The sequence below is a fragment of the Channa argus genome, unplaced genomic scaffold (assembly GCF_033026475.1).
Source record: "Channa argus isolate prfri unplaced genomic scaffold, Channa argus male v1.0 Contig031, whole genome shotgun sequence".
NCBI lineage: Eukaryota > Metazoa > Chordata > Actinopteri > Anabantiformes > Channidae > Channa > Channa argus.
The window spans coordinates 428,872-451,104 of NW_027125250.1; the positions used below are offsets into that span (position 1 = coordinate 428,872).

Below are 22,233 nucleotides of genomic sequence, written 5' to 3' on the forward strand. Positions count from 1 at the left end.
TCAAATCACGGTGGGACCTGTTATAGTGTAGAACGAATAAAACCAGCTCGTCCTTTGAGTTGTGTTGCTGGTCTCAGGATTTAATGTGCAATAAATGCAGGCAACTTTGACAACAGTTCTTTCTGTTGTGCTCCATTCAATGACTCTAGTACTCAGTAACACCACAGACTGTTAAAACTGTTGTCTGTGTAACACTGTTCACATTTCCAGTGCACACATTCTTCATTTGGCAGCATCTGGAGATTCCCTGGTGTATAGGTAAGCACTCTGGACTGTGAATCCAGCGATCTGAGTTCAAATTACGGTGGGACCTGTTATAGTGTAGAACGAATAAAACCAGCTCGTCCTTTGAGTTGTGTTGCTGGTCTCAGGATTTAATGTGCAATAAATGCAGGCAACTTTGGCAACAGTTGTTTCTTTTGTGCTCCATTCAATGACTCTAGTACTCTACCAAATGACGTGGTTCAATTAATGTAATGCAATAATTGGATACTGGTTTCTCTAAGAACTCTTTTTCTGGAGTTTGCTGAAAAAATTAATGCATATGTTAAAGCTCCATGAATTGATGTCTTCCCAGCAAAGGGCAAAAGAACACCAATACCAGCTGATAGATGTGTAGTGGCTTAATCAACAAGCTCTTTTTTGCCTGAGACATCCCATACTTCACGCATCAATCACTGATGGCCAGGGTAGCAATGAACTGATAAAGAGATAGGCTGATGACGAGTTTGCACATTTGATTCACAATAATTACGCATAATCTAAACGCTGTCTTTTCGGATTTCTTTGGAGTACCAAACAACCCCACCTTCTGTTGTCACGAGCGGTCTAAGGCGCTGCGTTCAGGTCGCAGTCTCTCCTGGAGGCGTGGGTTCGAATCCCACTTCTGACAAATGTTGGATTTTAGGGACAACAGCTGACACTTGCAAAACACATTCTCCCACATTAGTCAAAGGTGGGGAGCCATCTATTCTCCAATGCTGCTTACCTGGATGAATTCATAGACTTTGATGTTATACAAGTTACAGTTCATCTGGATAGATGCAATGAACATCACACACAGAGGTAAGAGTGACACAGTGCTTAGATGTACCCAAACTTCCTTGTATTGACAACTTTATAGTTTGCTACATGATCACCCAATCTCCAAGTTGTCAATATGCACACAATAATGAAATTAATCAAATCGTCTGGAAGAAACTGTTCAACAAAAGTAGCCTAACAATGTGAAATGGTTCCATGGTGTAATGGGGAGCACTCTGGACTTTGAATCCAGGGATCTGAGTTCAAATCTCGGTGGTACCTACCGCTGGCTAGTTGTAGGTTTTTTTGCCCCAATGAGTGACTCAGTTACTCCACCAACTGGGAGACACACAGTGGCATTGTCAACGAGCTCATCTTGTTCCAGAGACATAGAGTACTTTGTGCAATCAACACTCATGGCAAGTGTTTAAAGAACTAATACAGGGAGAGAGATGAGGCAAAGGTTGCACAATGGTTTACGATAGACACACTCTTAAGTAAATATTATCTCATTCAGATAATGCTAAAAACACATTTTGGGCATGAAGTGCGATCCCAGACACAATCCCAAATTCCTAATTTATAACCCTACCCCTCGTTTTCAAGTGCTTCCCTATTTTTGTGTTTCACCCCAAACAGAGTCATAAGGGCTAGTAGTTGAAATATCTCCCTGTGAAATGCAATAAGCCTTGAAACCCCTGTCAAGCATCAGAGTGTTCAGGACTGCTCAGTAAAACCACAGACTGTTACAACTGTTGTCTGTGTAACACTGTTCACATTTCCAGTGTGCATATTCTTCATTTGGCAGCATCTGGAGATTCCCTGGTGTATAGGTAAGCACTCTGGACTGTGAATCCAGCAATCTGAGTTCAAATTACGGTGGGACCTGTTATAGTGTAGGACGAATAAAACCAGCTCGTCCTTTGAGCTGTGTTGCTGGTCTCAGGATTTAATGTGCAATAAATGCAGGCAACTTTGGCAACAGTTCTTTCTGTTGTGCTCCATTCAATGACTCTAGTACTCTATCAAATTAAGGGGTTCAATTAATGTAATGCGATAATTGGATACTGGTTACTCTAAGAACTCTTTTTCTGGAGTTTGCTGAAAAAATGAATGCATATGTTAAAGCTCCATGAATTGATGTCTTCCCAGCAAAGGGCAAAAGAACACCAATACCAGCTGATAGATGTGTAGTGGCTTAATCAACAAGCTCTTTTTTGCCTGAGACATCCCATACTTCACGCATCAATCACTGATGGCCAGGGTAGCAATGAACTGATAAAGAGATAGGCTGATGACGAGTTTGCACATTTGATTCACAATAATTACGCATAATCTAAACGCTGTCTTTTCGGATTTCTTTGGAGTACCAAACAACCCCCCCTTCTGTTGTCAGGATGGCCGAGCGGTCTAAGGCGCTGCGTTTAGGTCGCAGTCTCTCCTGGGGGCGTGGGTTCGAATCCCACTTCTGACAAATGTTGGATTTTAGGGACCACAGCTGACACTTGGAAAACACATTGGATCCATTCTTCCACATTCGTCAGAGATGGGGAACCACTTATTCTCCAAGACTGCTTACCTGGATAAGGTGTGTTCAATCAGACAGAAAGTGCAGGAGCAGTGGGTAAAGCACGGATAGCTGACAAGCAAGCAGGGCTGTGGAGCTCAAGGAGCATGGCTTTGGCACCCCTCTACTTACGTATCAAAGGTAGTCTTTCATCTATGCCCTATAATCACTAATGAGAGTCTATTTGAGACTGACTCTATTGGCCAAATCCATAGATTTTCATGTTATACAAGTTACAGTGCATCTGGATAGATGCAATGAACATCACACACTGAGATAAAAGTGACACAGTGCTTAGATGTACCCAAACCGCCTCGTATTGACATTTTTTTAGTTTGCTACATGATCAGCCAAATCTCCAAGTTGTCAAGTTGGAGACAATAATGAAATGAATCAAATTGTGTGGAAGAACCTGTTCAACAACATAAAGCTAGCAATGTGGAAAGGTTCCATGGTGTAATGGTGAGCACTCTGGACTCTGAATCCAGCGATCCGAGTTCAAATCTCGGTGGGACCTACTGTTGGCAGCTTGTAGCTTTTCTCGATGCAATGATTGACTCGGTTACTCCACCAACTGGGAGACTCACAGTGGCATTGTCATGGAGCTCATCTTGTTCCAGAAACAGAATACTATGTGCACTAAACACTCATGACAAGTCTAAAAAAACTGAAACCGGCACAGAAATGAGGCCAAGCCTGCACGATGGTTTAAAATAAACACACTCTTAGCTAAGTATCCTTGCTGATCTCTGTCACATAATGCTAAAAACACATTTTGGGCATTCCATTCAAGTTTGGGCATGAAGTGCGATCCCAGACACAATCCCCAATTCCTCTTTTATAACCCTACCTTAGTTTTCAAGTGCTTCCTTATTTTTGTCATAAGGGTTAGTATTTGAAATATATTAAAAATAGTGTCTGTGTAACACTGTTCACTTTTCCAGTGCACACTTGCTTCATTTGGCAGCATCTGGAGATTCCCTGGTGTATAGGTAAGCACTCTGGACTATGAATCCAGCAATCTGAGTTCAAATCACAATGGGACCTGTTATAGTGTAGAATGAATAAAACCAGCTGGACCTTTAAGCTGGCTTGCTGTTCTCAGGTTTTAATGTGCAATAAATGCAGGCAACTTTGGCAACAGTTCTTTCTCTTATGCTCCATTCATTGACTCTAGTACTCTACCAAATGACGTGGTTCAATTAATATAATGCAATATTTGGATACTGGTTACCTTTTCTGGAGTTTGCTGAAAAACTGAATGTATATGTTAAAGCTCTATGAATTGATGTCTTGCCAGTAAAGGGCAGAAGAACACCAATACCAGCTGACAGGTGTGTAGTGGCTTAATCAACAAGCTCTTTTTTGCCTGAGACATACCATACTTCACGCATCCATCACTGATGGCCAGGGTAGCAATAAACCGATAAAGAGGTAGGCTGATGACGAGTTTGCACATTTGATTTACAATAATTACGCCTAATCTAAATGCTGTCTTTGCGCATTTTTTTTTGGAGTACCAAACCAAGCCTGTTCTGTTGTCAGGATGGCCGAGCGGTCTAAGGCGCTGCGTTCAGATCGCAGTCTCTCCTGGAGGCGAGGGTTCGAACCCCACTTCTGACAAATGTTGGATTTTAGGGACAACAGCTGACACTTGGAAAACACATTCTCCCACATTAGTCAAAGGTGGGGAACCACCTATTCTCCAATGCTGCTTACCTGGATGAATTCATAGACTTTGATGTTATACAAGTTACAGTTCATCTGGATAGATGCAATGAACATCACACACAGAGGTAAGAGTGACACAGTGCTTAGATGTACCCAAACTTCCTTGTATTGACAACTTTATAGTTTGCTACATGATCACCCAATCTCCAAGTTGTCAATATGCACACAATAATGAAATGAATCAAATCGTCTGGAAGAAACTGTTCAACAAAAGTAGCCTAACAATGTGAAATGGTTCCATGGTGTAATGGTGAGCACTCTGGACTTTGAATCCAGTGATCGGAGTTCAAATCTCGGTGGAACCTACTGCTGGCTAGTTGTAGGTTTTTTTGCCCCAATGAGTGACTCAGTTACTCCACCAACTGGGAGACACACAGTGGCATTGTCAACGAGCTCATCTTGTTCCAGAGACATAGAGTACTTTGTGCAATCAACACTCATGGCAAGTGTTTAAAGAACTAATACAGGGAGAGAGATGAGGCAAAAGTTGCACAATGGTTTACGATAGACACACTCTTAAGTAAATATCCTTGCGGATCTCATTCAGATAATGCTAAAAACACATTTTGGGCATGAAGTGCGATCCCAGACACAATCCCAAATTCCTAATTTATAACCCTACCCCTCGTTTTCAAGTGCTTCCCTATTTTTGTGTTTCACCCCAAACAGAGTCATAAGGGCTAGTAGTTGAAATATCTCCCTGTGAAATGCAATAAGCCTTAAACCCCTGTCAAGCATCAGAGTGTTCAGGACTGCTCAGTAAAACCACAGACTGTTACAACTGTTGTCTGTGTAACACTGTTCACATTTCCAGTGCGCATATTCTTCATTTGGCAGCATCTGGAGATTCCCTGGTGTATAGGTAAGCACTCTGGACTGTGAATCCAGCGATCTGAGTTCAAATTACGGTGGGACCTGTTATAGTGTAGGACGAATAAAACCAGCTCGTCCTTTGAGCTGTGTTGCTGGTCTCAGGATTTAATGTGCAATAAATGCAGGCAACTTTGGCAACAGTTCTTTCTGTTGTGCTCCATTCAATGACTCTAGTACTCTACCAAATGACGTGGTTCAATTAATGTAATGCAATAATTGGATACTGGTTACTCTAAGAACTCTTTTTCTGGAGTTTGCTGAAAAAATGAATGCATATGTTAAAGCTCCATGAATTGATGTCTTCCCAGCAAAGGGCAGAAGAACACCAATACCAGCTGATAGATGTGTAGTGGCTTAATCAACAAGCTCTTTTTTGCCTGAGACATCCCATACTTCACGCATCAATCACTGATGGCCAGGGTAGCAATGAACTGATAAAGATATAGGCTGATGACGAGTTTGCACATTTGATTCACAATAATTACGCATAAGCTAAACGCTGTCTTTTCGGATTTCTTTGGAGTACCAAACAACCCCACCTTCTGTTGTCAGGATGGCCGAGCGGTCTAAGGCGCTGCGTTCAGGTCGCAGTCTCTCCTGGAGGCGTGGGTTTGAATCCCACTTCTGACAAATGTTGGTTTTTATGGACAACAGCTGACACTTGGAAAACACATTCTCCCACATTAGTCAAAGGTGGGGAACCACCTATTCTCCAATGCTGCTTACCTGGATGAATTCATAGACTTTGATGTTATACAAGTTACAGTTCATCTGGATAGATGCAATGAACATCACATACAGAGATGAGAGTGACACAGTGCTTAGATGTACCCAAACTTCCTTGTATTGACAATTTTATAGTTTGCTACATGATCACCCAATCTCCAAGTTGTCAATATGCACGCAATAATGAAATGAATCAAATCGTCTGGAAGAAACTGTTCAACAAAAGTAGCCTAACAAAGTGAAATGGTTCCATGGTGTAATGGTGAGCACTCTGGACTTTGAAGCCAGTGATCCGAGGTCAAATCTCGGTGGAACCTACCGCTGGCTAGTTGTAGGTTTTTTTGCCCCAATGAGTGACTCAGTTACTCCACCAACTGGGAGACACACAGTGGTATTGTCAACGAGCTCATCTTGTTCCAGAGACATAGAGTACTTTGTGCAATCAACACGCATGGCAAGTGTTTAAAGAACTAATACAGGGAGAGAGATGAGGCAAAGGTTGCACAATGGTTTACGATAGACACACTCTTAAGTAAATATCCTTGCGGATCTCATTCAGATAATGTTAAAAACACATTTTGGGCATGAAGTGCGATCCCAGACACAATCCCAAATTCCTAATTTATAACCCTACCCCTTGTTTTCAAGTGCTTCCCTATTTTTGTGTTTCACCCCCAACAGAGTCATAAGGTCTAGTAGTTGAAATATCTCCCTGTGAAATGCAATAAGCCTTAAAACCCCTGTCAAGCATCTGAGTGTTCGGGACTGCTCAGTAAAACCACAGACTGTTAAAACTGTTGTCTGTGTAACACTGTTCACATTTCCAGTGCACACATTCTTCATTTGGCAGCATCTGGAGATTCCCTGGTGTATAGGTAAGCACTCTGGACTGTGAATCCAGCGATCTGAGTTCAAATCACGTTGGGACCTGTTATAGTGTAGAACGAATAAAACCAGCTCGTCCTTTGAGCTGTGTTGCTGGTCTCAGGATTTGATGTGCAATAAATGCAGGCAACTTTGGCAACAGTTCTTTCTGTTGTGCTCCATTCAATGACTCTAGTACTCTATCAAATGACGGGGTTCAATTAATGTAATGCAATAATTGGATACTGGTTACTCTAAGAACTCTTTTTCTGGAGTTTGCTGAAAAAATGAATGCATCTGGTAAAGCTCCATGAATTGATGTCTTCCCAGCAAAGGGCAGAAGAACACCAATACCAGCTGACAGATGTGTAGTGGCTTAATCAACAAGCTCTTTTTTGCCTGAGACATCCCATACTTCACGCATCAATCACTGATGGCAAGGGTAGCAATGAACTGATAAAGAGATAGGCTGATGACGAGTTTGCACATTTCATCCATCAAGAGCGGAAGGAGAAGAATGGAAACGGAGAAAAGTGGCGTCTATGGGGAAAGCGCGTTGAGAGGGAATGAGCTGGAGCTGGCGGAGGAGACGAGGAAGTCGCTGAATAAGGGTGTCAAGCAGATTGAGAAAAGAATGGAGATTGCAAAGGAGCGGCCTGGACGGAGAATGGAGAATGACTGTTTGGCGGCAGATGAGAGACAACAGGGAGAACGGGTAAGCACGCGTTCGGAGCCGGGTGGAGCGACAGAGACACGGAAAGAAATGCGGTATGATAGGGACTTGACTGTATTGGCTGAGGTGGTGGGAGAAAAGAAAGTTAAGACAATGGAACTGCTGAGAGCAATGCGTGATGTGTGTGGAGGCATCGTTGCATTGCGGGAGACGGGGCCGAATAAATATGAGGTGACGGTCAAGAGCGAAGCTGGAAAGAAAAGACTCTTAGATGGATTTAAAGTGGGTAGAGCAGTGGTGATGGTAAAAACTTTAGTTATCGATGAATTGGTGGTGTCATTTTTGAATTTGCCTGCCTATATTGCGGATGAGGACATTTTAGAAAAACTGGATGTGTGGGGAGTGAGAGCAATCTCTCCTATTAAAAGACGGTTGTGGCCTGGGACTGACGTGGCGGACGGAACAAGATATGTAAAAGTTAAATTTAATGAAACTGTGCAGTCATTACCATATTCCTCAAAATTTATGACGGCCACAGGGCCAGAATACTTCAGAGTTATTCATAATAATCAGGTTAAGGTGTGTAGGATGTGTTTACAGCCTGGGCATATAGTTAGAGATTGCCCAGATTTCACATGCTTTCACATGCAATGCAATAAACAGGGTCATTATGCACGTGAGTGTGATGCCTGGGCGCACAGGTGTGTTGCGTGCCATGCCCCAGCGGAGCAATGTAATTGCCATAATGCAGGTGAAGGGGAAGGGGTGGTAAACCGGGACTCCATCTCTGATGATGAGAGGAGTAATGTCAGGCCTGCACAGGAGCCAGCCCTGGGTAGCGAGACAGAGAGTGAGAATGAGCTTGGAGATGAGGTGGTGTCACAGAGTGCTGACTTGTTGGTGGAAGAGGGCATAAGAAATGAGGGTGTCGATGAGCTAGGATCCAGTATGGATCATGTGCTGGCGGACTGGAGCGGGGATGCGGCGAGTCGCCCTGAAGGGGGCTGGCTAGGCTCACCCCGGCCTGAGCCGAATGAGCCTCACTCTCGAAATGAAATAGAGTCCACCACTCGAATACCCACTTCTGATGTAGCCCTGCTGGCTCCCCAGGCTACTAGCGTGGACTCAGATTTAGAGATGGATGTCCAATGGGTAAAACAGGTCAGGAAGAGGGCACAGCAGGGTAAGCCAAGTGGAACTGAGGGAGGGTATAGAAATAAAGGTAAGAAATATGCCAAAAAATGACAGGGCCGATTTTAGTTTTTTTTCTGGGAATGCTGCTTCTCTCTCAAAATTTGAATGGTCTTAAAAACATTGAGAGAATTGAACAGCTTTGCGGGAAAATGCTGTGTGACATCCTGTGCGTCCAGGAATGCAGGTGGACCTCTGAGATAATAAAAAGCATAAAGTGCTTTTGGAGAGGGGATCTGTTTTATTCTCTCTCCCCAGACAAAACTGCAGGGGTAGCAATCTTTGTAAAACCTGGATTGTTTGAGAGTGTCGTGCAAATTGCTAAGGATGATCAGGGAAGGCTACTGGTGATTGATGTAATTGAACAGAGTCAGAGATATAGAATTGTGAATTTATATGGGCCAAATAGTGAAGGAGAGAGGAGGGTTTTTTTCAGGCGCTGTAAAAGATGGACAGATGATCGCTCGGTGGTGATAGGGGACTGGAATGTGACACTGGCTAGGATAGATGTGGGTGTCAACAATAAATTTAAGAATGACACTAGTAGGTCGGCTGTGTTTGAATGGATGGAAAAGTGTGACTTGATGGATGCATGGAGAGTACTGAACCCCGGTACCCGTGCGTATTCGCGCAGGCAAGTGGTGTTGGGCAGGCTGAAACAATCTAGAATAGATTTGTGCTTGCTAGCGTCAGGTTTGGTTACGGTTTTAAATAACTGTAAATATGAGTTTTGCACTTGGAGTGATCATGCCTCTCTGAGAGTGGCTCTAGGGGAGGGCAGGGTGCAGAGGAATGGGGGCTTGTGGTGCTTTAATTCAAGCCTCTTAGAGGATGGATTTTTTAGAGCAAAAATGGAGTCTTTTCTCTCTGCTCTATGTGATCAAAGTGAGTTTGTGGTTGACATCATTGAGTGGTGGGAGCGCACTAAGTTAAAAATCAAGAAGCGCTGCATCGCATTGAGCAGAGAGAAAAGACAAAGAGAGAAAAGAGAGGAGGATGAGCTGAGGGACCGCCTGAAAAAGGAGCTTGAGTTGGTTGAGGCTGGGTGTGGACATCCGTTGGAGACGTATCTTGTGCTGAGGGAGCAGTTGAGACAGCTGGATGAGAGAAAATGCAGGGGTGCAATGATCCGCAGCAAAGCGCAGCATATGTTGAAAGGTGAGCGCTGTACTGCATTTTTTCTGGGTTTGGAAAGAGGAAACAGACCAAAACATATATTTCTGAAATAAAGGACTCGGAGGGTAACACACATACTGATTCAGTGGATATTTTACAAACCGTGCAAGATTTCTATTCCAATTTATTTAGTAGGCAAAAGATATCACAGATAAAGTTAAATCAAGTACTTGGGAAAATTAGCTGCTCCCTCAGTCACGAGGATGCGGCTTTGTGTGATGAAAACATCCAGTTGGAAGAAGTGAAAGAGGCAATCTTAGCCCTGAATACATCAAGGAGCCCAGGTTCGGACGGTCTCTCAGCTGAATTCTATCAGCATTTCAGTCACCTGCTGGCCCCTGTCCTCTGCAGACTTTTTTTGGCCATACAGGAGGAGGGCAGGTGCGCAGAGTCCTTCCTGAGGGGAGTGATCACTCTAGTGTATAAAAACAAAGGGGAAAAATCTGACCTAGCAAACTATAGACCAATTAGCCTGCTCAACACTGACTATAAGATCCTGACTAAGGTACTGGGTTTTAGGCTCAAAGGAGTGATCGGCTCGATAATTGGGCCTACCCAGACTTACAGTATTCCTGGGAGGGATATTGCTGACTGCATCCTGTCAACAAAGTTGTCTTTTGAAAACCTAATGATGACAGGGGGCATATACCTCAGTGTTGATTTGGAGAAGGCATTTGACAGGGTCAGTCATGAGTTTCTCTTTGGATGTCTGGGGGTTTTTGGGTTCGGCCCAATTTTTCGAGAACGGGTGAAGTTGTTGTACAGCCGGGCTACTAGTGTCGTGAAATGTAACGGCCTCTTAACAGATCCTTTCCCCCTAGAGAGATCAGTGAGGCAGGGATGTCCGCTGTCTGCTATGCTATATGCAATTGTAGCAGAGCCTCTTGCACAATCCATTATAACCGATCTGCTTATCAAGGGGATAACATCTCCCAAAGGTAATGAGTTTAAAATAGCTCAGTATGCGGATGATATAAGCATTATGGTTAAGGATGGTGAGAGTTTACAACAGGTGCTAAAGCACCTTGAAGCATATGAGCAGGCGGCGGGAGCCCGAGTTAATAGGGAGAAATCCAGCCTTATTTGTGGGCCCGGGTCTGCTCTAGGGGATGTGGGTCTGAATTTTAAAAGGGGTGAGACTGAGGTCAAGCTACTTGGGATATATATTTGTCCTCAGCCGCTGGTCAGCGTCCGCAAAACCTGGGAGGAGAGGCTCGCGTGGTGTAGGTCCAGGCTTGGGCTGTGGAAGATGAGAGGTCTTGGGCTGAAGGGAAGAGTGGTCATTATAAACTCCATAATAGTGCCGGGGCTGGTCTATGCCATGCAGGTCTGTCACCTGCCGGGCGATGTACTGTCCGGGCTGTGCAGCGCTATCAGCGGTTTCTTGTGGAAAGGCAAGGCCTTCACTATTGCTCACAAGACACTAGTTGGGCCATACGCAAAAGGGGGTTTGAATCTCTGTGATTTGAAAACCAAATTAGTATCTTTAAGACTGAAACTTTTTAAAAAATGGCTATATGATAAGACAGATTATATTTGGAAGGACTACTTGGACGCAGAGATAAGGAGGAGGGGTGCGTGTGGGGAGTATAATTTATGCAGCAGTGCGCTGGCACGGCCTGTGGCAGATGCGGACCCACTTTTCCAGGAGGCCGCTGAGGCGTGGGTTCAGGTCTTGCCACATCTAGAGTGCAAATTGATTTCGAAAGCAGATGTACTTAAGCAACCAATCTTTGGTAACCCGCGTTTCGGTGGCCGGGAGAGATTCCTGGTTAGCCGGGGTGCCTTAAATGGGGTGTTTCACCAAATTGGGGATGTTCTGGACCAGACAGGGGCCTTAAACCCTCTGGAAGTCCTTAAAAAAGTAAGAAGGACAGGTGTGAACATCAGATGGGCCAAGGTGTTACATTTCTGTACAGATATCTGTCGGAGAATGCCACTGGAATGGAGGGAGAAGTTGCAGGAAGCAGATGGTGAGCTGGTGGGGGATGGCAGAATTGATTTTTCACTCTCCTGTGATCTCAAAAATAGGGATTTCAAAGATTTACAGTCAAAATTTTGGTACAAGGTTCTAATTGACAAAATATTCAAACAGCCCACAGCAAACTCCTCATGGTCTCATGTGTTCCCCACCCGACCCACTTCTACAATCTGGACTAATATGCATGATAAATGGCTCCCCCCTGCGATAGCCAATTCAAATTTCAGACTGCGTCACAGGAGAGTGCTTGTCTCTGTTGTCCTACACCAGATCAGTAAGCACACATATGTGAGAACATGTGCGGTCTGCGGGATGGAGGATGAGGATTTTAATCACTTGTTGTTGTGCTGTGCGGTCACACAAAAATTCAGGAATTGGGTAAAAAGTTTATTAAGAAATAAGTGTAAGGTGACTGGTTTGGAAGGTGAGGCATGGGATTGGGTGTGGTGTTTTGGGTTAGAGAAGGGACATACAAAAATAAATGTGGGGTTAGTGAATTTCTTGTTGAGTGTAGCTCGTCATGTTGTGTATATAGCCAGGAATTATGCATTGTATGAAGGGAAAAAGATGAAGAGGGTGTTGATTTTTCAAAATATGGTGTCACATTATTTGAGTATTCTGTTTTCGGTTGATAATGAGGGGTTTCTCATTAAATGGGGGGTAAAAAATAATTTATGTGTGTTAGATGGGGAGGGTAGACTGCACTTTGATTTTGGGTGAATTTTATTGACCTATTATTGTATGTGTATTTGTATGTATGTATGTGTGTGTATATATATATGTGTGTATGTATGTATATATATATATGTATGTATATATATATGTATATGTATATGTGTGTGTATGTGTATATATATATATATATATATATATATATATATATATATATATATATATATATATATATATATGGGTATGTGTATGTGTATATGAATGTATATGTGTATAATGTATGTGTGTGTGTGTTTGTATATATGTTTGTATGTATAATATGTATATATATAGGTATGGATATATATAGAGAGGTATATGTGTGTAAAAGTATGGGTATTTATATATATGTGTATGTATATGTATATATATATATATGTATATATATATATATATATATATATATATATATATATATATATATATATATATATATATGTGTGTGTGTGTGTGTGTGTGTGTATATATGTATATATGTATATGTATATATATGTATATGTATATATGTGTATATATATGTGTGTGTGTGTGTATATGTATGTGTGTGTGTATATATATGTGTGTATATATATGTATAGATATATATATATATATGGGTATATATAGATATATATAGATAGATAGATATATGACATGTTTACAATGTGTGGTTATGGTTATCCCCCTATATTTATAAATATATGTATTTACATTAGAGAAATAGATCTTGATTTAAGTTGTTTAATTTAGTTGAAAGGACTATGGATGTAATGTTTTGTTTACTTTTCTCTGTATATACCTAATTTCTTTTTGTAAAGTGTATTTTTGATAATAAAAAGATGAAAAAAAAAAATGGTGAGCACTCTGGACTTTGAATGCAGTGATCCGAGTTCAAATCTCGGTGGAACCTACCGCTGGCTAGTTGTAGGTTTTTTTGCCCCAATGAGTGACTCAGTTACTCCACCAACTGGGACACACACAGTGGCATTGTCAACGAGCTCATCTTGTTCCAGAGACATAGAGTACTTTGTGCAATCAACACTCATGGCAAGTGTTTAAAGAACTAATACAGGGAGAGAGATGAGGCAAAGGTTGCACAATGGTTTACGATAGACACACTCTTAAGTAAATATCCTTGCGGATCTCATTCAGATAATGCTAAAAACACATTTTGGGCATGAAGTGCGATCCCAGACACAATCCCAAATTCCTAATTTATAACCCTTCCCACTCGTTTTCAAGTGCTTCCCTATTTTTGTGTTTCACCCCAAACAGAGTCATAAGGGCTAGTAGTTGAAATATCTCTCTGTGAAATGCAATAAGCCTTGAAACCCCTGTCAAGCATCAGAGTGTTCAGGACTGCTCAGTAAAACCACAGACTGTTAAAACTGTTGTCTGTGTAACACTGTTCACATTTCCAGTGCACACATTCTTCATTTGGCAGCATCTGGAGATTCCCTGGTGTATAGGTAAGCACTCTGGACTGTGAATCCAGCGATCTGAGTTCAAATCACGGTGGGACCTGTTATAGTGTAGAACGAATAAAACCAGCTCGTCCTTTGAGCTGTGTTGCTGGTCTCAGGATTTAATGTGCAATAAATGCAGGCAACTTTGGCAACAGTTCTTTCTGTTTTGCTCCATTCAATGACTCTAGTACTCTACCAAACGACGTGGTTCAATTAATGGAATGCAATAACTGGATACTGGTTACTCTAAGAACTCTTTTTCTGGAGTTTGCTGAAAAAATGAATGCATATGTTAAAGCTCCATGAATTGATGTCTTCCCAGCAAAGGGCAGAAGAACACCAATACCAGCTGACAGATGTGTAGTGGCTTAATCAACAAGCTCTTTTTTCCCTGAGACATCCCATACTTCACTCATCAATCACTGATGGCCAGGGTAGCAATGAACTGATAAAGAGATAGGCTGATGACGAGTTTGCACATTTGATTCACAATAATTACGCATAATCTAAACGCTGTCTTTTCGGATTTCTTTGGAGTACCAAACAACCCCACCTTCTGTTGTCACGAGCGGTCTAAGGCGCTGCGTTCAGGTCGCAGTCTCTCCTGGAGGCGTGGGTTCGAATCCCACTTCTGACAAATGTTGGATTTTAGGGACAACAGCTGACACTTGCAAAACACATTCTCCCACATTAGTCAAAGGTGGGGAGCCATCTATTCTCCAATGCTGCTTACCTGGATGAATTCATAGACTTTGATGTTATACAAGTTACAGTTCATCTGGATAGATGCAATGAACATCACACACAGAGATAAGAGTGACACAATGCTTAGATTTACCCAAACTTCCTTGTATTGGCAATTTTATAGTTTGCTACATGATCACCCAATCTCCAAGTTGTCAATATGCACGCAATATTGAAATGAATCAAATCGTCTGGAAGAAACTGTTCAACAAAAGTAGCCTAACAATGTGAAATGGTTCCATGGTGTAATGGTGAGCACTCTGGACTTTGAGTCCAGTGATACGAGTTCAAATCTCGGTGGAATCTACCGCTGGCTAGTTGTAGGTTTTTTTGCCCCAATGAGTGACTCAGTTACTCCACCAACTGGGACACACAGAGTGGCATTGTCAACGAGCTCATCTTGTTCCAGAGACATAGAGTACTTTGTGCAATCAACACTCATGGCAAGTGTTTAAAGAACTAATACAGGGAGAGAGATGAGGCAAAGGTTGCACAATGGTTTACGATAGACACACTCTTAAGTAAATATCGTTGCGGTTCTCATTCAGATAATGCTAAAAACACATTTTGGGCATGAAGTGCAATCCCAGACACAATCCCAAATTCCTAATTTATAACCCTACCCCTCGTTTTCAAGTGCTTCCCTATTTTTGTGTTTCACCCCAAACAGAGTCATAAGGGCTAATAGTTGAAATATCTCCCTGTGAAATGCAATAAGCCTTGAAACCCCTGTCAAGCATCACAGTGTTCAGGACTGCTCAGTAAAACCACAGACTGTTACAACTGTTGTCTGTGTAACACTGCTCACATTTCCAGTGCACATATTCTTCATTTGACAGCATCTGGAGATTCCCTGGTGTATAGGTAAGCACTCTGGACTGTGAATCCAGCGATCTGAGTTCAAATCACGGTGGGACCTGTTATAGTGTAGGACGAATAAAACCAGCTCGTCCTTTGAGCTGTGTTGCTGGTCTCAGGATTTAATGTGCAATAAATGCAGGCAACTTTGGCAACAGTTCTTTCTGTTGTGCTCCATTCAATGACTCTAGTACTCTACCAAATGACGTGGTTCAATTAATGTAATGCAATAATTGGATACTGGTTACTCTAAGAACTCTTTTTCTGGAGTTTGCTGAAAAAATGAATGCATATGTTAAAGCTCCATGAATTGATGTCTTCCCAGCAAAGGGCAGAAGAACACCAATACCAGCTGACAGATGTGTAGTGGCTTACTCAACAAGCTCTTTTTTGCCTGAGACATCCCATACTTCACGCATCAATCACTGATGGCCAGGGTCGCAATGAACTGATAAAGAGATAGGCTGATGACGAGTTTGCACATTTGATTCACAATAATTACGCATAATCTAAACGCTGTCTTTTCGGATTTCTTTGGAGTACCAAACAACCCCCCCCTTCTGTTGTCAGGATGGCCGAGCGGTCTAAGGCGCTGCGTTCAGGTCGCAGTCTCTCCTGGAGGCGTGGGTTCGAATCCCACTTCTGACAAATGTTGGATTTTAGGGACAACAGCTGACACTTGGAAAACACATTCTCCCACATTAGTCAAAGGTGGGGAACCACCTATTCTCCAATGCTGCTTACCTGGATGAATTCATAGACTTTGATGTTATACAAGTTACAGTTCATCTGGATAGATGCAATGAACATCACACACAGAGGTAAGAGTGACACAGTGCTTAGATGTACCCAAACTTCCTTGTATTGACAACTTTATAGTTTGCTACATGATCACCCAATCTCCAAGTTGTCAATATGCACACAATAATGAAATGAATCAAATCGTCTGGAAGAAACTGTTCAACAAAAGTAGCCTAACAATGTGAAATGGTTCCATGTTGTAATGGGGAGCACTCTGGACTTTGAATCCAGTGATCTGAGTTCAAATCTCGGTGGAACCTACCGCTGGCTAGTTGTAGGTTTTTTTGCCCCAATGAGTGACTCAGTTACTCCACCAACTGGGAGACACACAGTGGCATTGTCAACGAGCTCATCTTGTTCCAGAGACATAGAGTACTTTGTGCAATCAACACTCATGGCAAGTGTTTAAAGAACTAATACAGGGAGAGAGATGAGGCAAAGGTTGCACAATGGTTTACGATAGACACACTCTTAAGTAAATATCCTTGCGGATCTCATTCAGATAATGCTATAAACACATTTTGGGCATGAAGTGCGATCCCAGACACAATCCCAAATTCCTAATTTATAACCCTACCCCTCGTTTTCAAGTGCTTCCCTATTTTTGTGTTTCACCCCAAACAGAGTCATAAGGTCTAGTAGTTGAAATATCTCCCTGTGAAATGCAATAAGCCTTGAAACCCCTGTCAAGCATCAGACTGTTCAGGACTGCTTAGTAAAACCACAGACTGTTAAAACTGTTGTCTGTGTAACACTTCACATTTCCAGTGCGCATATTCTTCATTTGGCAGCATCTGGAGATTCCCTGGTGTATAGGTAAGCACTCTGGACTGTGAATCCAGCGATCTGAGTTCAAATTACGGTGGGACCTGTTATAGTGTAGGACGAATATAACCAGCTCGTCCTTTGAGCTGTGTTGCTGGTCTCAGGATTTAATGTGCAATAAATGCAGGCAACTTTGGCAACAGTTCTTTCTGTTGTGCTCCATTCAATGACTCTAGTACTCTATCAAATTAAGGGGTTCAATTAATGGAATGCAATAATTGGATACTGGTTACTCTAAGAACTCTTTTTCTGGAGTTTGCTGAAAAAATGAATGCATATGTTAAAGCTCCATGAATTGATGTCTTCCCAGCAAAGGGCAGAAGAACACCAATACCAGCTGATAGATGTGTAGTGGCTTAATCAACAAGCTCTTTTTTGCCTGAGACATCCCATTCTCCACGCATCAATCACTGATGGCCAGGGTAGCAATGAACTGATAAAGAGATAGGCTGATGACGAGTTTGCACATTTGATTCACAATAATTACGCATAATCTAAACGCTGTCTTTTCGGATTTCTTTGGAGTACCAAACAACCCCCCCTTCTGTTGTCAGGATGGCCGAGCGGTCTAAGGCGCTGCGTTCAGGTCACAGTCTCTCCTGGAGGCGTGGGTTCGAATCCCACTTCTGACAAATGTTGGATTTTAGGGACAACAGCTGACACTTGGAAAACACATTCTCCCACATTAGTCAAAGGTGGGGAACCACCTATTCTCCAATGCTGCTTACCTGGATGAATTCATAGACTTTGATGTTATACAAGTTACAGTTCATCTGGATAGATGCAATGAACATCACACACAGAGATAAGAGTGACACAGTGCTTAGATGTACCCAAACTTCCTTGTATTGACAATTTTATAGTTTGCTACATGATCACCCAATCTCCAAGTTGTCAATATGCACACAATAATGAAATGAATCAAATCGTCTGGAAGAAACTGCTCAACAAAAGTAGCCTAACAATGTGAAATGGTTCCATGGTGTAATGGTGAGCACTCTGGACTTTGAATCCAGAGATCTGAGTTCAAATCTCGGTGGAATCTACCGCTGGCTAGTTGTAGGTTTTTTTGCCCCAATGAGTGACTCAGTTACTCCACCAACTGGGAGACACACAGTGGCATTGTCAACGAGCTCATCTTGTTCCAGAGACATAGAGTACTTTGTGCAATCAACACTCATGGCAAGTGTTTAAAGAACTAATACAGGGAGAGAGATGAGGGAGAGAGATGAGGCAAAGGTTGCACAATGGTTTACGATAGACACACTCTTAAGTAAATATCCTTGCGGATCTCATTCAGATAATGCTAAAAACACATTTTGGGCATGAAGTGCGACCCCAGACACAATCCCAAATTCCTAATTTATAACCCTACCCCTCGTTTTCAAGTGCTTCCCTATTTTTGTGTTTCACACCAAACAGATTCATAAGGTCTAGTATTTGAAATATCTCCCTGTGAAATGCAATAAGCCTTGAAACCCCAGTCAAGCATCTGAGTGTTCAGGACTGCTCAGTAAAACCACAGACTGTTAAAACTGTTGTCTGTGTAACACTGTTCACATTTCCAGTGCACACATTCTTCATTTGGCAGCATCTGGAGATTCCCTGGTGTATAGGTAAGCACTCTGGACTGTGAATCCAGCGATCTGAGTTCAAATCACGGTGGGACCTGTTATAGTGTAGAACGAATAAAACCAGCTCGTCCTTTGAGCTGTGTTGCTGGTCTCAGGATTTAATGTCCAATAAATGCAGGCAACTTTGGCAACAGTTCTTTCTGTTGTGCTCCATTCAATGACTCTAGTACTCTATCAAATTACGTGGTTCAATTAATGTAATGCAATAATTTGATACTGGTTACTCTAAGAACTCTTTTTCTGGAGTTTGCTGAAAAAATGAATGCATATGTTAAAGCTCCATGAATTGATGTCTTCCCAGCAAAGGGCAGAAGAACACCAATACCAGCTGACAGATGTGTAGTGGCTTACTCAACAAGCTCTTTTTTGCCTGAGACATCCCATACTTCACGCATCAATCACTGATGGCCAGGGTCGCAATGAACTGATAAAGAGATAGGCTGATGACGAGTTTGCACATTTGATTCACAATAATTACGCATAATCTAAACGCTGTCTTTTCGGATTTCTTTGGAGTACCAAACAACCCCCCCCTTCTGTTGTCAGGATGGCCGAGCGGTCTAAGGCGCTGCGTTCAGGTCGCAGTCTCTCCTGGAGGCGTGAGTTCAAATCCCACTTCTGACAAATGTTGGATTTTAGGGACAACAGCTGACACTTGGAAAACACATTCTCCCACATTAGTCAAAGGTGGGGAACCACCTATTCTCCAATGCTGCTTACCTGGATGAATTCATAGACTTTGATGTTATACAAGTTACAGTTCATCTGGATAGATGCAATGAACATCACACACAGAGGTAAGAGTGACACAGTGCTTAGATGTACCCAAACTTCCTTGTATTGACAACTTTATAGTTTGCTACATGATCACCCAATCTCCAAGTTGTCAATATGCACACAATAATGAAATGAATCAAATCGTCTGGAAGAAACTGTTCAACAAAAGTAGCCTAACAATGTGAAATGGTTCCATGTTGTAATGGGGAGTACTCTGGACTTTGAATCCAGTGATCTGAGTTCAAATCTCGGTAGAACCTACCGCTGGCTAGTTGTAGGTTTTTTTACCCCAATGAGTGACTCAGTTACTCCACCAACTGGGAGACACACAGTGGCATTGTCAACGAGCTCATCTTGTTCCAGAGACATAGAGTACTTTGTGCAATCAACACTCATGGCAAGTGTTTAAAGAACTAATACAGGGAGAGAGATGAGGCAAAGGTTGCACAATGGTTTACGATAGACACACTCTTAAGTAAATATCCTTGCGGATCTCATTCAGATAATGCTAAAAACACATTTTGGGCATGAAGTGCGATCCCAGACACAATCCCAAATTCCTAATTTATAACCCTACCCCTCGTTTTCAAGTGCTTCCCTATTTTTGTGTTTCACACCAAACAGATTCATAAGGTCTAGTAGTTGAAATATCTCCCTGTGAAATGCAATAAGCCTTGAAACCCCAGTCAAGCATCTGAGTGTTCAGGACTGCTCAGTAAAACCACAGAATGTTAAAACTGTTGTCTGTGTAACACTGTTCACATTTCCAGTGCACACATTCTTCATTTGGCAGCATCTGGAGATTCCCTGGTGTATAGGTAAGCACTCTGGACTGTGAATCCAGCGATCTGAGTTCAAATCACGGTGGGACCTGTTATAGTGTAGAACGAATAAAACCAGCTCGTCCTTTGAGCTGTGTTGCTGGTCTCAGGATTTAATGTGCAATAAATGCAGGCAACTTTGGCAACAGTTCTTTCTGTTGTGTGTGTACCAAATGACGTGGTTCAATTAATGTAATGCAATAATTGGATACTGGTTACTCTAAGAACTCTTTTTCTGGAGTTTGCTGAAAAAATGAATGCATATGTTAAATCTCCATGAATTGATGTCTTCCCAGCAAAGGGCAGAAGAACACCAATACCAGCTGACAGATGTGTAGTGGCTTAATCAACAAGCTCTTTTTTGCCTGAGACATCCCATACTTCACGCATCAATCACTGATGGCCAGGGTAGCATGAACTGATAAAGAGATAGGCTGATGACGAGTTTGCACATTTGATTCACAATAATTACGCATAATCTAAACGCTGTCTTTTCGGATTTCTTTGGAGTACCAAACAACCTCCCCCTTCTGTTGTCAGGATGGCCGAGCTGTCTAAGGCGCTGCGTTCAGATCGAAATCTCTCCTGGAGGCGTGGGTTCGAATCCCACTTCTGACAAATGTTGGATTTTAGGGACAACAGCTGACACTTGGAAAACACATTCTCCCACATTAGTCAAAGGTGGGGAACCACCTGTTCTCCAATGCTGCTTACCTGGATGAATTCATAGACTTTGATGTTATACAAGTTACAGTTCATCTGGATAGATGCAATGAACATCACACACAGAGATAAGAGTGACACAGTGCTTAGATGTACCCAAACTTCCTTGTATTGACAATTTTATAGTTTGCTACATGATCACCCAATCTCCAAGTTGTCAATATGCACACAATAATGAAATGAATCAAATTGTCTGGAAGAAACTGTTCAACAAAAGTAGCCTAACAGTGTGAAATGGTTCCATGGTGTAATGGTGAGCACTCTGGACTTTGAATCCAGTGATCCGTGTTCAAATCTCGGTGGAACGTACCGCTGGCTAGTTTTAGGTTTTTTTGCCCCAATGAGTGACTCAGTTACTCCACCAACTGGGAGACACACAGTGGCATTGTCAACGAGCTCATCTTGTTCCAGAGACATAGAGTACTTTGTGCAATCAACACTCATGGCAAGTGTTTAAAGAACTAATACAGGGAGAGAGATGAGGCAAAGGTTGCACAATGGTTTACGATAGACACACTCTTAAGTAAATATCCTTGCGGATCTCATTCAGATAATGCTAAAAACACATTTTGGGCATGAAGTGCGATCCCAGACACAATCCCAAATTCCTAATTTATAACCCTACCCCTCGTTTTCAAGTGCTTCCCTATTTTTGTGTTTCACACCAAACAGAGTCATAAGGTCTAGTAGTTGAAATATCTCCTTGTGAAATGCAATAAGCCTTGAAACCCCTGTCAAGCATCAGAGTGTTCAGGACTGCTCAGTAAAACCACAGACTGTTAAAACTGTTGTCTGTGTAACACTGTTCACATTTCCAGTGCACACATTCTTCATTTGGCAGCATCTGAAGATTCCTTGGTGTATAGGTAAGCACTCTGGACTGTGAATCCAGCGATCTGAGTTCAAATCAACAAGAGGAGTTAATCATAATAACCTAATAAAAGTTAAGACTACTCCTCTTACAGAACAAAACCCCAAAACTATTAAATGTGGATTATTAAATATCAGATCTCTCTCTTCTAAATCTCTGTTAGTAAATGACTTAATAAGTGATCATCAATTCGATTTATTTTGTCTCACTGAAACTTG

At 42.2% G+C, this 22,233-nt stretch overlaps 9 non-coding genes across 9 annotated transcripts; all 9 read left to right on the forward strand.

Annotated features, from left to right (window-relative positions):
- Nucleotides 1-2,414: 2,414 nt before the first annotated feature.
- trnal-uag (transfer RNA leucine (anticodon UAG)) lies at nucleotides 2,415-2,497 on the forward strand. The gene has a single exon. It is a non-coding gene; the product is annotated as a tRNA-Leu (tRNA).
- A 538-nt stretch (nucleotides 2,498-3,035) lies between these two features.
- trnaq-cug (transfer RNA glutamine (anticodon CUG)) lies at nucleotides 3,036-3,107 on the forward strand. The gene has a single exon. It is a non-coding gene; the product is annotated as a tRNA-Gln (tRNA).
- A 1,023-nt stretch (nucleotides 3,108-4,130) lies between these two features.
- trnal-cag (transfer RNA leucine (anticodon CAG)) lies at nucleotides 4,131-4,213 on the forward strand. Its single transcript has one exon. It is a non-coding gene; the product is annotated as a tRNA-Leu (tRNA).
- A 341-nt stretch (nucleotides 4,214-4,554) lies between these two features.
- On the forward strand, nucleotides 4,555-4,626 carry trnaq-uug (transfer RNA glutamine (anticodon UUG)). Its single transcript has one exon. It is a non-coding gene; the product is annotated as a tRNA-Gln (tRNA).
- A 1,115-nt stretch (nucleotides 4,627-5,741) lies between these two features.
- trnal-cag (transfer RNA leucine (anticodon CAG)) lies at nucleotides 5,742-5,824 on the forward strand. Its single transcript has one exon. It is a non-coding gene; the product is annotated as a tRNA-Leu (tRNA).
- A 10,304-nt stretch (nucleotides 5,825-16,128) lies between these two features.
- trnal-cag (transfer RNA leucine (anticodon CAG)) lies at nucleotides 16,129-16,211 on the forward strand. The gene has a single exon. It is a non-coding gene; the product is annotated as a tRNA-Leu (tRNA).
- Nucleotides 16,212-17,738: 1,527 nt separating this feature from the next.
- Nucleotides 17,739-17,821, forward strand: trnal-cag (transfer RNA leucine (anticodon CAG)). Its single transcript has one exon. It is a non-coding gene; the product is annotated as a tRNA-Leu (tRNA).
- A 341-nt stretch (nucleotides 17,822-18,162) lies between these two features.
- trnaq-uug (transfer RNA glutamine (anticodon UUG)) lies at nucleotides 18,163-18,234 on the forward strand. The gene has a single exon. It is a non-coding gene; the product is annotated as a tRNA-Gln (tRNA).
- A 1,130-nt stretch (nucleotides 18,235-19,364) lies between these two features.
- trnal-cag (transfer RNA leucine (anticodon CAG)) lies at nucleotides 19,365-19,447 on the forward strand. Its single transcript has one exon. It is a non-coding gene; the product is annotated as a tRNA-Leu (tRNA).
- The last annotated feature ends 2,786 nt before the right edge of the window (nucleotides 19,448-22,233 follow it).